Source organism: Canis lupus, chromosome 26, assembly GCF_003254725.2.
Source record: "Canis lupus dingo isolate Sandy chromosome 26, ASM325472v2, whole genome shotgun sequence".
Taxonomy (NCBI): Eukaryota; Metazoa; Chordata; class Mammalia; order Carnivora; family Canidae; genus Canis; species Canis lupus.
In genome coordinates this window covers 12612704-12626046 of record NC_064268.1, presented here as the reverse complement: position 1 = coordinate 12626046, position 13343 = coordinate 12612704, and positions in this window count along the sequence as shown.

The following is a 13343-nucleotide window of genomic DNA, read 5'->3' as shown; positions in this document are numbered from 1 at the left end:
TAATTTACTTATATATTTTATTTAAAGTCACTATCATGTCTGGACTCAGGGTGAGTCCTGTACTAATGAGGATCCAGACTGTCCAAGCCATGTCAGTCATGGGGGCAGGCACAAGGCAGGAACTGGCCAGTCCTCAGCCCCCTCCTGGCCCAGCCATATTTTATACCAGGAGTGAGACTGATCCCATGAGGGGCCCCAACCTGTGGCATTACTTGGTACAGATGAAGATGGGATGCACCATGTAATGCTCTTTCTTTCTGAACGGAGGCTGGAGAGCACTGAGCAGAGGTAACAATGAGATTTGGGGATTGATGGGTACCACCGAGACAAGACTGGGGCAAAGTGGAGGCCATAGGACCAAAGCAAGCTGAAGTAGTGAGGGAGAAGATTCTGTGAGGGGGTGGGAAGGTATGCAGGCAAAAAGTGAGGAAGATGGTCCCAAGTGGGAAGCAAGTGGGGCTGAGTTATGTTAAGAAGAGAGAAAGATCCCAAACCGTTGGCCATGGGTATTCCTTCAACTTACCTCATGTTTAGCATCTCCTCCCAAAAGCATTTGCCCCACTCCCTTCTTGTTTTAGGTTTTCTGCAAGATTATCTTTCTGTATCTCTCTCTTTCCATCCACCACCCCTTTGGGGTCAGGAAGCAGTTTTTAGGCAACCAAAGACCCTTGCTAAAAACAAACGGGTTGGGAATTATAAATCAAATTTGCCTTGATTCCTCTTTTACTCATCCATAAAATGGGTCATCTGAAGGTAAGATGGTAATGCCTCCTGGCAAGGCATAGAGATCTCTGGATCTCCACCCCTGTGGCTTAATGTGGGGTACAAGGAAAGAAAGGGTATAATGCAAAAAGATGATTTCAAGGGGGACTATTTTCTTCTAAAAGATTTACTAATTTTCTTTTAATTATCACAGGACTGAGTACTCAGTGTAGCAAACATGGGGAAGGCAGAGGAAATAAGGAATATTTCGCTCCTTGAAAGACTGTGTGTCACAAGCATTTCCTTCATTGCAAGGTACACACATACTCTCCTGATTTCTGACTTCAGGGTACATATTAAAATAAACAATATTGGGGGATCCCTGGGTGGCTCAGCGGTTTAGCGCCTGCCTTTGGCCCGGGGCGTGATCCTGGAGTCCCGAGATCGAGTCCCACGTCAGGCTCCCAGCGTGGAGCCTGCTTCTCCCTCTGCCTGTGTCTCTGCCTCTCTCTCTCTGTGTGTCCATCATGAATACATAAATAAAATCTTAAAAAATAATAAAATAAAATAAACAATATTAATGCATGTATTTAATATTCCACAGCATCTATCCCACACCTGCTGAGAGCTGACATCAAACTAATATTGAATCTTACAATGAACATCATCTTAGAATTCAAAAACTATAACAGTTACACACATAAACACATACACTTACAAAAATAACCTCATACTCTTGGCTCTGGGTCTGTTTTTTTTTCACTTTCTGTCAACCACACCAGTATCTGGCCACTTTGGCTAAAGAACTTGGCTCCCAGAAGATGTGGTAGGTAGTTTCCAAATTCTTGTGAGGTTTACCCATCCTTTTTGCCCTACAAATGAGTTTCTTGGGAATTAATTCTCTAGTCCTTTCTCTAACAATTTAAAAAATATATTCACATTGCAAATCCTGATTAATTTTGAATTCACAACTTACTGGTTATGTGAACTAAGGCAACCTTTCTGGACCTCACTGTTTTGATCTGTATCATGGGAATAGTAACAGCGCCTTCTCTGGGGAGTAATTGAAAGATTATGTAAAGAAAATTATGATTATGAAAGGGGATATAAAGAAAGCCCTGATGAGAGACCTTGGCATATAGAAAGCATCTCATAAATGGTAGCAAAAAATAAATGGTTCAGAATTTGAAAAAGTATCCAAACAGTGCCTGGCATACTCAATATCAGCTACATTATTATATAGTAATGGAAAATCTGGAGTTCCAGTGAATGTTAGGACAGTAAAGTCTCCGATAAGACCTGTAAAAAACAAAAAAAAAGAACCTATTTAAGTCGCTTTAATCCAGTATCCCTTCCTCCATCCCACCATGGAAAGTTTGGATCATTTGGAAAGAAAGAAAGAAAAGAAAGTAACAAATCTGAAGAAAAAAACATAAACACAATGAAGAAAGTAAAAATGACCTGTAATTTGTAACTTTGATTGAAAATGTTTACCTTCTTCTATCCTTTCAGTTTTTTCCTAAACATATATGCATACATATGTATAAAAATATGTCTGCATGTGTGTGAGAGAGACAGACAGAGAGAAAGAGAAAGAGATATGAAACTGTATATACCATTTGGGAGCTAGCAGCAAATACTTCCACTGGATAATAAAGCACAAACATCGTTCCAGGTCAACGCCTTTAGATCTCTCAAATGACAAGAAAAAAATAGCAAAGCCTTCCCTCAAACACAAACAGCCACAATCCAAGAGTCTTTCTACCTCCGCGTGCATGTGTGTGTGTGTAATCATGGTGCTAAGGGTGTGTGAGAACCTCAGGGGTGAACTTCATTTGTCTCTCAAGGATTTGACCTGATAGCTGGTGATCAGACTAATGGTTCAGGTGCCGTGGCAACTTTAGGAACTGCTCTCCAGTGAGGATTCCTCAATGTGGGCAAGCAAGAGGATCTTTTCTCTTTTCAGTAAAGAATTTTTTCCCTTTAGCTTGGAGGTATAGTTTTATTAGAAGGTTTTTTTCCAGACTTTTCCCTTCCTCTTCCCCATGCCCACCTTTTTCAAAAAACTTGCCTGAAAAATACAGCTTAAATACAGATTTATCCCAATCCATGAATCTGCTATCTGTAGAAATAGCAAATGGGTGATACTCCCTCAGCGTGTCCCTCTGTGGGCTGTTTCTGCTTCTGTCTGCTGACATTCCTTAGGTTGTGAGCTTCTTGAGGGAAGCGACCCTGTCTGATTTATTTCTGCATCCTCAGAATCTTCCAGGATGGTGAGGGTTTCTGAATGAATGCATGAACAAATGAATGAATGAGTGAATGGATGAATGAATGCATGAGTGGAGGGTTGGCAAAATCACTTCTGGCTTTGCTGTCTTTCTTCTCTTTCACCTACACATCATAATAAAGGACTGTCACAATTCAGCATTGAAGAGAAGGAACTTTTAAAACCGGGGTTAACTCTTATTTTTCCCCAGGAAAAAAAAAATCAACCCTCCCATAAGAACCCAATAAAGGTTCTTATAAAAAGAAGTGCAATAAAATGAAGATCATACACAGCATTACATAACCCAAATAGCAAACAGTGATTGATTTGGTAGGGGTATTTTGAGGAAGGACTTTCTCAAGCTTCCCAAATCTCAGTGTCCCAGGTGACCATCCCCTGGGAAATCCTTTAAAAGCCTACAGTCATGCATTCCACATTAAAAATGTATAAAATTCTGGATGACTCAAAAGGGCACCAGTACTGTGATGTAGTAGTCACGGCCATATAAATCCAAAGTACTCATCTTCCCTGCTGTGTCTCACGGGGGTTGCTCAAATCCTATGTTGACCAAAAGGAGCCCTATGCCCTTCTCTATAGACATTTACACATGCTTAGGGAATTGTCTCGAAGTGAGAAGAAGCCAAGGCATGCAAATCAGAGACTGTCTCATTCTCTTTGGAGCCTGGAGCCTGGAAGACAAAATTCCATTCAGACGGTTAAAGCCAGAGACATTTGTAAAGGAGTGATTTACAGAGGTGTAAGCCAGACAAAAAGAACCAGAAAGGGATGCTAAAGCATGCAGAGACTTCCAACGGCAGGAAGTTGTGTCTAGCCCTGGAACGGAGGGGTGATGACAGGAGGTGGAGCTCTCAGGAGCCCTAGGGGTGGGCTCAGCCAAAAGAGGTGCAGGCTTGGAGGACCATGACCTCTCTCAGCATCATGATGCCAAAGCAAAGAAGACACGGGGATGCAAACACTCTGACCCCTCTCTTTTGACATTCTCCAATCTCCTGCTGGTGCTTCCTGTTGGCCAAACTCAACCAAAAGCCAGGGACAAGGGAACATAGGTCGGATAGGCTGTGCACTCCAGCCTTCTGGGACACAAAGAGGTCAAGCAGAGTGCAGAATTGATTTTGAGGTAGGGGTATAGTTGGAATAAGCAGCGTCCTGGATTCAAGAGGATAAAGGACAGGATAGTGCAATCTGCTCATTTGTTGAACAGACAGTCAGTTGATGGGAGCAAAGTTTGTTGGGTGGTATTCTTGTGCAGAATTGAGATAGACTCTCCCCCATGCTTTCTATGTTACACATCTGAATTTGGTGTGAATGGTATATGGAGAGCAATAATAAACAAAGAATAGTGGGCCTTTGGTGCCTGGTATTACATGAGTTGTTTGAAGATTTCCAAGCTAAGAGATGCATCCTTATGTGTCAGCCAGCCTCTGGGATGTCTGCAAATGATCCTCCCACATGGGACTAGGATTGGTCTGTGTGAACAATGGCTTGTAGCAGAAGTGATGGTCTATAACTGCAGAGGTGAGTAATAAAGGAGGTTGGAGCTTTTCTCCCTCTCTCTCTCCTTTGCAGGAGGTTTCTCCTGCCAATAGCCACATGAGTGAGCTCAGAAATGGATTTCCCTGTTGAGCCATCAGATGAGACTACAGCCTAGCTGACAATTGACAGCAACTTCACGAGAGACCCTGAGCCCAGACCATCCCTCTACACTGCTCTTAGATTGTTGGCCTTCAGAAACTGAGATAAGAGATGTGTATAGCTCCAGTCACTAATTTTGGGAGTTGTATGTAACATAGCAGCAGTCAAGAAATGTAAACTTTGGGGCCAATAGCATTTGCTGCTTTATTTTTTTTTAAAGATTTTATTTATTCATGAGACACAAAGAGAGAGTGAGAGAGAGAGACAGAGACATAGGCAGAGGGAGAAGCAGGCTTTTCACAGGGGATTCAAGAGTGGGATTCAATCCCAGGACCCTGGGATCATAACCTGAGCCGAAGGCAGATGCTCAACCACTGAGCCACCCAGGTACCTGCATCTGCCTCTTTATAGTAGCGATTGTTAATGTGCATTGGGAACTTTTATTCCGTCACGAGGCCTGGGCCACAAAGTGCTATTTAGGGTCTCTGTTTCCTCAATTTAAAATAAACATCATAATCATGCCTATCACAAGAGTTGTCCTAAGGATTAGAGGGAACAAAGTATTCTAAGTGCCTAGTGCAGTGCCCCAAACAGAGTAGCCTTTTTAACAACAACAAAAAAATCAGCTATTATCACTAATTAGGGAGGAAATGGATTTAAAATCCTATTTATAATTAAGAGGATGACCCTAATGAGAGTTGAGATAATAGTTCATCCCTGTTGTGTGGCGTATTTCAGCTGTCGTTCCTCTTGCTTCGAAGTAATTCGCAATTGCTTCAATGCCCAGTTTTCCAAAACAACAGGCACCTCTGCCAAGCACAGTGGCCTAGAGCTTTGAAACATGTCCCTCCTGACCGTGGAGAATCAGCTGTCTCCACTCGCGTTTCCTTGGCAGAGTAGGGAATCTCTGATTTTCTGGACGTGCTCTGTCACTCTCTGGGTGTGAGCCAGGCTTTGCTCATGATTTCCATTCTCTGATGACTCAAGATGAGTATGTGACTGAGTCACACAGAGCTAGGGAGGTAGGGTTGGGAGGTGGCAGTGTGGTGCTTCTACTGAAATCACCCGGGGTTGAGAGACCTCAGAAGATTCTCCCCAGCAATAGCGAGTCAGAGCACAGCTAATTCGAGCTCTGTCATGATTCAGGTTCAACCTGGGAAAAGTCACAAACTTACCCTGGCCCTGGGAACTGCCACTCCTTCTGCCCCTCTAGGAATGGTGTGGAGAGCATCAACCCATAGTTTCCATCTTAAAGCTCAAATTGGCATTCAGGAGAATCTTCCCACCTTGGGAAAGAAAGAAAGAAGGAAAGAAAGGAGAGAGAAAGAAAGAAAGAAAGAAAGAAAGAAAGAAAGAAAGAAAGAAAGAAAGGAAGGAAGGAAGGAAGGAAGGAAGGAAGGAAGGAAGAGAAAGAAAGAAAGAAAGAAGAAAGAAAGAAAGAAAGAAAGAAAGAAAGAAAGAAAGAAAGAAAAGGAAGGAAGAAAGAAAAACTGTTTTTTCCTTTTTTAACCCAACCGTTCCCCCCAGAAGCAGGTAAAAAGCAAAAACAGCCATAGTAGCAAGTAGCTGTCATTCTGCCTCAATTTCCCCTGGGTGTATAGAAAAGTCTGGCTGGAAAAGAAGAGAGTAGAATAGTCGAAAGGGTCAAATGCAAGGATTCCAGTATTTCCTTTTTTTTATTTGAGTTTACTTATTTATTCATGAGAGAGACAGAGAGAGGCAGAGACACAGGCAGAAGGAGAAGCAGGCTCCCTATGGGGATCCTGATGCGGGACTCGATCCCAGGACCCCAGGATCACGACCTGAACCCAAGGCAGATGCTCAACCACTGAGCTACCCAGGTGCCCCAAGGATCCCAGTATTTTCTATTCAAAATGGTCAACCTTTCAGATGGACGCATGTTCAAAAAAATGTACCTATAAGGATTTTATTACTGTTTGTAATAGTGAAAAATAAGAGGCTACAAAAATCTCTATCAGTCGGTGACCAATGAAGTCAGGCAAGATCTTTTCAGAGGCAGAGTACTCAATAACCATTAGCAAGAACGGGCTATATTTCCACGTCCTGAGAAACGCACCACACACAGAGATGTATACTATATCTCATTAAGTGGGGCATGCCACAGTATAAGAATAATATAGTCCCATTTCTGGTTTGAATTATCATCTGAGTGTGTATGTGCATAGATGTATTTAAATAAGAATTTTAAATGTCTGCAAAGTCACACACCAAACTGTTAACGGTAATTGGGGGTGGTCCGGACTTAGGGGGGGAGGGTCAGAAGAAAAACAGCTTGCACTTTTTAAAAAAATCTATAAAGCTCTGTAGTATTTGAAGTCTTACAATAAATATGTTTGTGGTTGAGTCGTGATTTAAAAAAAAAAAACTTAAACAGCTTAACAACCGAGAGGTAGAAGGCAGGGCACCTGAGTTCTTCTGGTTTCTCTGCAACTTAACTAGGCCTCTCTCCACCACTAGATAGTTGCAGAGAAGCCAGAAGAACTCAGGTGCCCTGTCTAGGGGTGCGGGAAGAGGAACGCGTTATGTGATTCTCTGGGGGATGTTCTCAAACTCTGGAGTCACCTGGGAGTCTGTTAAAAGCAGATCTGGGGGCTCCAGCCCAGAGATAGGCCCCGCCCTACAGCCACTTTCTGCACATCCTTGGACAAGCTGCTCAACCTCTCTGTTCATTTACCATCAGAGAAAAAGATTCCTTAGGTGTCAGCTCACAAACCTGAGTGTCCATCGCCTGGAGAGCTTATAAGGACACAGATCTTCCTCGCAGGTTTCTGAGTCATTGGATGCAGAGAGAGCCTGAGAATTTGCATTTCTAACAAGTTCAGCGCTACTGAAGGGGCTGGCCTGTGAGCCACACATTTTTGTTTTATTTCTGTGTGTGTGTGTGTGTGTGTGTGTGTGTTTTAGGTTCTCACTTTGAGAACCACCACCTTACCAGAACAGACCACAGATTGCCGTAAGGAGCAAAGGAGACCATACATGAGAGACTGTCCTAAAACTAGAGAGGAGTGTGGCATGGTAGTTAAACATCTGTTCAAATCCTATCTCTTCTACTTATTAATTCTAAAATTTAGGCGGGGGGGGGGGTGGATTCACAGACCCTTCTCTAAAATGGGTAAGACATTTTACAGATGTGGAGCTTCTGTGAAATACACATGAATTATTTCACAGTTTCCACAAGGACACTGTAAAGATTATTTTCAATGAACATGGCCTGATTAGTTAGTATAGAAGGCGTCCACATGGGGTAGACCCACAATAGATACAGGTGACCCTTGAGCAACATGGCTTTGATCTGTGCGTGTCCACCTATACATGAATTTTTTTCAATAAATATAATACAGGACTATAAATATATTCTCTTCCTTATTATTTTTAAAAGATTTTAAGTATGTATGTATGTATTTATTTATCAGAGAGAGAGAGAGGCACACAAGCAGAGGGAGAAGCAGAGGGAGAGGGAGAAGCAGGGTCCTCACTGAGCAGGGAGCCCGACGTGGGACTTGATCCCAGGACCCCAGGATCGTGACTTGAGCTGAAGGCAGACGTGTACCTGACTGGGCCACGTAAGCGCCTCCCTTATGATTCTCTTAATAACATCATTTGTCTAGCTTACTTGATTGTAAGAACATGGTGTATAATACATGTAACATACAACATATGTAATCAATTGTCTGTATTATCAATAAGGCTTCCGATCAAAGGTAGGCTATCATTAGTTATTTTTTGGGGGGAGTCAAAAGTCACATGCAAATTTTCGAGCCCCGCTCTTTTCGGCCAACTACAGCAGGAAAGCCAGGTGTCAGAAGCCTGATTGTGGGTGCATGTGGGTACACTGGGTCATGTGACCTTGATTCTAAGAACCTCTACTCCCTTATCCGAAACTGGAAATCCTAGGACTTGTCCTACAGGCACTAGGAAAAGCAGCCAGAATCAAGAGCTCTTTGGGGTGCCCCACATTCCACCCTATAGGCCTATTTGAGCTTTGAACCCCCGAGAAGATCCCCTCCATCCCGAGCCTGGTTCATCCTCCCTGTCCCGGTTTTCCAGTCTCTCAAACTCTTGGGTCATCGTCCAGTTTCTGAGATTACAAACGGATGCCACCAAGCTAAGTATCTGTAGGCAAGTTTTGCTCCCATGTTGCCATTCTAATATAGAGAACAGGGACTTAAGAGTTGTTGGGTTGTAAGTGATTTTCTTTTCTGATCGTGATCCCGGGGTCCTGGGATTGAGTCCCTCATTGGGCTCCCACAGGGAAGCTGCTTCTCCCTCTCCCTGTGTTTCTGCCTCTCTCTATGTCGCTCATGAATAAATAAATAAATAAATAAATAAATAAATAAATAAATAAATAAAATCTAAAGAAAGAAAAACATAGAAAGGCCAGATTTCCATCTGGAGCAATTATCTTAACTTCTCTGAGCCTCATTTTCCTTATCTGAAAAAATGGCAGCAACCAAAACACTTCCTTTGGGCATTTGTAAGGGTTGAGTGGAGTTGACAAGTCAAGGGTCTGGTGGAGTGTTGGATGCATCATCAACGCTCAGAACTCCGAAAGCCATGCTCCTTGTCATTGTGTGGCAGGGTTTCCCTTCTCTCTGCTTTGCTTGCCTGCCTCTACTAAGCATTTTGCAAAATTTTACAACATTATGTGCGTGTTTGTGTAACGTCACGGTGTAAAAGGAAGTGCGTTTGTCAATCGCCTACTTGTTGTAAAGATGCATCTGGTCCCAAGTGGGCAGGTTCCTCTGCCCACCATGGATCCTCTGCACTGTCTCATGATTCTCAAAGCAAACCTCTCGGGAATTGCCCCCTGACCCTGCTGCCAGTTGGCACCTGAAGTTGATTGTATTTGGTTGTGGCAGGGCAGCTCGGAGACCTGACTTCCCACCAGGTCCAGGTCGGGTGTCCCCGCTGGGCTCCCCAGAGAGCTAAGCCTGTGAAACAGTTTTCCTCTTTCTGTGCTGCTGGGCGTGGCAGCCTTTTCACCAACCCCGGGATCCGGATTAGGGGTTTGAGTAATGCCCCTAAGCCCTGCACTCTATTTAATTTCCTTGATTTATAGCGAGGATTTCTCGCACCTCCAGGGGAGAGAGGCATGCCATGCCTGCTGGCTTCCCAGGCTGAGCCCACAATTCCTGAGCCTGTTTACCCCACCGTCGCTACAACACGGGCCATCTCCAGGGGCCCTTGTGTGCCTTTTTTTGAACGAGGTGACAGAGCCAAGCCCCGGGACCTCTCCACCCACTTGGATTTGCTCACGTGCAGGTGGCCCCAGGTTCTGGTGATGCGCATTTCCTTGCTGGGGAGGCGGCCTCCAGAACCAATCACTGCGAATTTCCCCGGGGCAGCCCCTGGTGGGGCCTCCTCTGACCCTTCAGATCCCAGGCAAACTTGCCTGACTGGGGGTGGGGGGGATCAGCAGGGCCTCAGCGCAGAGCCCCAAGAAGTCTTGGGCCGGGGACAGCTGGAGGACGTGTCCAGGCCAGCAGCAGGGAGTGCGGTGCGGGGGAGTCGGTTCCAGCTTGAGTTGGCTGCGCTTCTGGGTCAGAGGGAGAATGGGAAGGAGATCCAGGATCCAGCAAGACCCGGGAAGGGGTGGGTACGGGGAAAGGCGGCCGCCGGAGAACTCTGGCCTCCTTTCCCATGGCTGTCGTCCCCTTTAGCTGGAGCCAGGTTTGCTTCGAGATGGGCTGGTGTCACCGAGCGCACAACCCAGGCTAGTCCGTGGAAAGTAGGGAAGGCAGAGTCTAGCTGCACGGACACAGCAGGTAGTCCCACCACCACCCGAGGCTCAGCCGCTGCTGGTCCTTTGCCCAGATTCCATCTCTGACACCTTGGCAAGTGTTCCACGTTTGTTCAAAGGGCCGTGTGTGTGTGTGTGTGTGTGTGTGTGTGTGTGTGTCCCTCTCTCCCTCTCTTTTCCCCTTCTTGTCTCCCTTCTTGCCGATCTCCCTTCTCCTAGTGCTGCTGTCTCTTCCCCCTCCCTCACCTCCCCTTCTCCCCATCCTCCCTCCCTCTCTTCTCATCTACATCTTCTCCCTTCTTTCTGTACTGCCCTCTGTTCCTCTTCTCTTCTGGTGTCCTCCACCTTCGAGAACACTGCTTCTTGGTGTGTGGTCCCCAGACCAGAGGAGGCAGCAGCAGCATCCCCTGGGAACTCGCTGGAAATGCCGGATCACACCCCAGACCTGCTGTATCAGACACTTGGTAGGGGGAGGGGGCAGCAATCTGGGTCGTCAGAAACCCTGCAGGGGATTTCATGCACACTAAAGTTTGAGAATCACAATCTTAGAGGAAAATAGTAAATTAGGAAAGCAAAACGAAACAACAAAACCCGAGTATCTATGAGTGCTGATCCAATAAGCCCTCATTTCTCAGAGTGTAAAACCCTCCTGTACCCATTAGCTAATTAGGATGTTGGACCACCGGCCTGGCTGAGATGCTTTTGGGAGCAACATAAGCAATCACGTTCAAGTTCTCTGATTACTATCGTGCTTCTAAATCCCTTGGGCCAACCCACATCTTTCCTGTCCCTGCACTCAGCCTTGACTTGTCTCCCTCTCTGGGTCCTTTAGGGGATGCAGAGAGCAAGGGCATTAGATTTTATGTCCAGCAGGTCCCAGTCTGGATCAGCATTTGCCAAAGTGTATTCCTCTGAGGTTGAGAGGGATGTTGACAGGAAAGGGTTACCTGGGTGGAACAGAATGTTGATGGAACAGACTTCTTTATCTGGGGACTTTTCGGAACCCGAGTACATGTTGGTAGCATGTCCTGAACTCAACCACGGAAGTCTGTTTTCTAGTGAGCGTTGCAGAGGATGAGCACACTTGGGAAATACGCTTCGGGAGACCGTGACCATTCTCCCCAGGAGCCTTATCTGACCTGGCAATATATGCATGAACTGAAGAAGCCACGATGGTGCTCAGTAGACCACGTTGACCCTGAAGGGACTTATGCATGAAGTGTCAGGGCTTTCCCAGTAGCTTCTGGGCTCCCCAACATGCCTCTTTGTTGGTGTCTAAACGGGTGATGAGCAACCTTGAATTTTCAGATTCTGTGATGTTGACCGAGGTCCAATTTCAGGATAAAGAGTGAGAAAGCTGTGTTCATGCTGCTGTTCCTTTAATATGTCCAGAACTTAGTCCAGGAACTTCTGATTTAGTAGATCTCGCCTGAGGGCTGGGAATCTAGATATTTTTAAGAAGCTCCCAGGAGCTTTGGATGTACAATGAGGATTGAGAGCTGCTGGTTTACATGAATTCATTCATGGCATCTATGTCATGGTATATTCAGAGATATATGGAAACCAGGGCTTTGTCTATACGCTTTGAAATAGACATCAGGCAAGACAGCCAGCCAGCTCCTTCCTATAACAACATCATTAGGGCCCCCGACAGGGGATTTGTCAGGGGTGCTGACATGGAGGTAAAGCTGGTGAGAGAGCCCCAAAATACAAAACTATGGTTTAGTGCAGTGACAGTGATCATTCTTTTTAAAACCTTACAAGAGATAATTCAGGAAAAATAAAAAATTTTATGGCCTAGTTTTTTCATGAAAATTGAAAATAGTTTTATTGAGTCCCACCAGGAGAAACCTCCGCTGTTTTTACAATTGAAATGACCTCTGTCAGTGGTCTTCAATCTGTTTTTGGCAGTAGAAATCTTTTCTCAAGGGACGTCTTATGTCCAAACTCCAATGTATAACATACTAAAGAAAGGTCACTCTGGCTAAAGAGCATGGAGGATCTAAAGCTTAAATAACAGGGTCATTTTCCCATTGATATTTCAAAGCAGTAAAAGCATTCCTTGGGAACAGAGTGGGAGACGACGAATCTACTTTCTGGACACACCCCCCCTCAAAAGTCAATGAGAAAATTGGCACTACTTTCCCCTTTCCGGAATGTTATTATTCAAGAAGGTTCAGTTAAGTCACAACATGGCAGCAGTGCTCAAATTTTTCAATGTGAGAGCAGATCTCAGACTACATTTATTTTAATGAATTAGAATTACTACAAGTTGCGTTTAAAAATCCTCCCCCCCCTTTTTTTTTGAATTCCCTTTAAATTGACATTGTTTACTCCACTCTGAAGACTTGTTAATTTTTTTTTTATTCTGGAATTTGGTAGAGTTCATGCCTCTGTGTCCCACCCTGGAAAGACTACAGCAACCAAAAAAAAAAAAAAAAGAAAAGAAAGAAAGAAAGAAAAGTCTTAGAGTAGGTCTTGCAGAAATAAATTACCAGGATAGGATTATCTGACAAAAATCAACAGACAAAAGCAGGAGACGTGTACCTCCTGGCTTCATTACATGTTGTCTTTTTAGAAGTCGTTAACAGTCAAAATCACAAGGATTGAGACTTCCTGCGTGTTTTTCTTACTACCCTGTAGTAAAAAGTCCTTTGGGCTTTATGGATACAGAATTTTGGGGGGAAATAGGAAGGCAACAGGATACTGCCTTCCCAAGGGCTGAAGAGGGAGCTTTGGAGGAAGGTTTGGAGGAGAGAGGTCCCCAAGTGTAGGAGGTGGGAGGAGTCAGAAGGAGGGGGCAGGGTCTACAGACACTTCTTGAATGCCCATCACTCAGAGGTGGAAATCAGAGGGTTTAGTGCCGCCTTCCGCTCAGGGTGTGACCCTGGAGACCTGGGATCAAGTCCCACATCAGGCTCCCTGCATGGAGCCTGCTCCTCCCTCTGCCTGTGTCTCTGC